We start from the raw sequence: 2,500 nt of genomic DNA, 5'->3' as shown, positions 1-2,500 counted from the left end.
CTGTGGTAAGCAACTATTGGCTGAATCAAGTGTCGGCGGATTGATGGGCCCACCACCACCAACCGCGTCTCCGCCCTTGTGCTTTTATCACCGTGCATCTCTCATTCTCTCTCCCTTATTTATCCTCTCTCTCATCCTACCTTATCTTCTCGTTGGTGGGAGCGGCAGGAGTCTGGCCGCTCGCCACGGGCCTCCTGCGCCCGGCGGGAGCGGCGGTAACGGCGGCTGGGCGGCGCCCCATCCCTGCAGCGTCCGACAGCGGGAGCAGCGCCAATTGCAAGCGGCGTCCGGCGGCGCGAGCAGCCCGCGGAGGGAGCGGCGGGCGGCGGGCGCAGCGTCCGGCACGAGCGGTGTGCAGCGGGCGTGGCCGGCAGGCCCCTGGACCTCCCTTCTGCAGCGGGCGCGGACCTCCCTTCTGCAGCAGGCGCGGACGGATAGACCTCCTGCGGCCTAGATTTATGGGGAAATTCCTAAGGTCCTAGAACAAATCACGCTCCCTTCTGCGGCCCTGAAGAGTTGAAACTTCCTTCTTTGACCCGATTTTGATGTTGCATCCTTTGCCTCGCCGTGACCTCTGTGACTGCTCCGTTAGGCGGCAGGCCAACACTGCCCATCCACCGCGGTCACAGGGCTCTCGGCGCCCAACTGACAGGTGGGGCCCGCCCCTTCCCCAACCTCCCGCTAGGGGAGACCCGGCCCCGAGCCGCGCGGCGGCCCCGGCGTCGTCCCGGCGGCCCCATCGATCCGACCTCGGCATCCCCGGTGGCCGCCGGCCTCTCCTCCTTCTCCCTCTCCCTCTCCTTGCCGTCCACGATGGACGGGCCGGGCGCCATGGCGTCCCAGATCGGGAGCACGGGCGGCGCGCCGGGGGGCACCGGCGGCGCAGGCTTCTTGAGGCGGTGCGTCCTTGGGTCGACATCGGGCGCGCCCGTGGGCAGCACGGCCGAGATCGCGGCGAGGCTGCGGTGGCGGTTGAAGTCCTCCTGCACGGAGCGCGGCACGAGGACGCGCTAGATTCCGTGGATGACCCCGTCGGGGCGGAGCACTGCGTCCGGGCGCGTGACGGCAGCGTGGCCGACGCGCATGCCGGCTGCGCTGTCGGCCGCGGCGGCGAGCTCGACCTCCTTGCCGGAGAGCGTGGGGTGGGAGGCGGCAGGCCAGGAGTCAGAGGGGAGGCGTGCGGGGAGGATGTGGTAGAGCAGCAGCGCCTAGAGTGACTTGAGGTTGCAGGGCTCGAGGAGGAAGCGCTTGAACTCCGGGTCGAGGTCGCGCTTGAACTCCGCCGCACCTCAATGCTGCGTTGCGCCGCTCTCCACCTCTGGTCCGCCCCCGCCGGCGCGCCCTGCTGGTTCCTGACCGGGGCTGCGGCGGCGGCGACCCGTCCTCTGGCGCGCGCACGCGCGAGCCAACCGGGAGCGAGCTCGCCGGGACGACGCCGGGGCCGGCGTGCGGCATGGGGCTGGGGCTCCCTGGCGGGAGGTTGGGGAAGGGGCGGGCCCCACCTGTCAGTGGGCGCCGAGAGCCCTGTGGTCGCGCTGGAAGGACAGCGTTGGTGTGCCGCTAACGGAGCAGTCACGGAGGTCACGGCGAGGCCATACAAAGGATGCAACATCAAAACCGGGTCAAAGAAGAAAGTTTCAACTCTTCAGGGCCATGGAAGGAAGCGTGATTTGATCCAAGGCCTTGCAGGGAATTTTCTCTAGATTTATTGGTAATCAAGTTCTACTGGTCTACTTCTACTTGATTTCTTAGCAATCGAGTACTTTATGGATTATTTTTGACATGCATGCAGCTGTGGACATGCAGGTGTGTTGACAAGATCGTGCCCGCAGCCGTGGACATGCATGCGGCCGCGGCCCGAAAGCCACCATGGAGGCGGCAGGAGATGGGTCCCCGCGGCATCGGACTCCACGGCGGCGCAAGCGCTCCTTCCTGGCCCAGATCCGGCTGGCGGCCGTCCTCCCCGACATCGGCAGCGTGCTTGGCCGCAGCGAGTCACGGCGGCCTCCTACGACCGGCGGGGCGTGGACGCGGAAGCCTGCCGGACGCCAGCGCGACGACGCGACCACGCGCCGCGCTGCATTTTTTTTTGTTTTCAATCGGTTTCTAGGGGCGGTTGACCCCTCACCCGCCCCTACAAACTCATTTATAGGGACGGGTGAGGGCATCACCCGCTCTTGAAAATAGATTTGTAGGGACGGGTGAGGGGTCACACGCCGACGGGTGAGGGCATCACCCGCTTTTGAAAATAGATTTGTAGGGACGGGTGAGGGGTCACACGCCCTTGGAAATAGATTTTTAGCGGAGGGTGAGGGCGTCACCCGCCCCTGGAAATAGATTTTTAGGGGCGGGTTTGTTTTTCGCTCTTGAAAAAGAGGTATTTTTAGCAGTGAAAACTAGCCACGGATTTTCTATCCGTCCCTAAAAATAGTGTTTTATCCGCCCTACAAATCTTTATTGTAGTAGTGTAAGCAACCTTGTCCTATATCGTTAGCGTTAT

The 2,500-nt window shown here is 64.2% G+C and overlaps 1 long non-coding RNA gene across 1 annotated transcript; it reads left to right on the top strand.

Moving 5' to 3' along the window:
- The first annotated feature begins 737 nt into the window (after nt 1–737).
- LOC120710631 lies at nt 738–2,485 on the top strand. Its single transcript, XR_005689957.1, has 2 exons — nt 738–1,711; nt 1,807–2,485. It is a non-coding gene; the product is annotated as an uncharacterized LOC120710631 (long non-coding RNA).
- The last annotated feature ends 15 nt before the right edge of the window (nt 2,486–2,500 follow it).

This window comes from Panicum virgatum, chromosome 5K (genome assembly GCF_016808335.1).
Source record: "Panicum virgatum strain AP13 chromosome 5K, P.virgatum_v5, whole genome shotgun sequence".
Taxonomy (NCBI): Eukaryota; Viridiplantae; Streptophyta; class Magnoliopsida; order Poales; family Poaceae; genus Panicum; species Panicum virgatum.
This window is presented reverse-complemented; position numbering and strand designations above follow the sequence as displayed.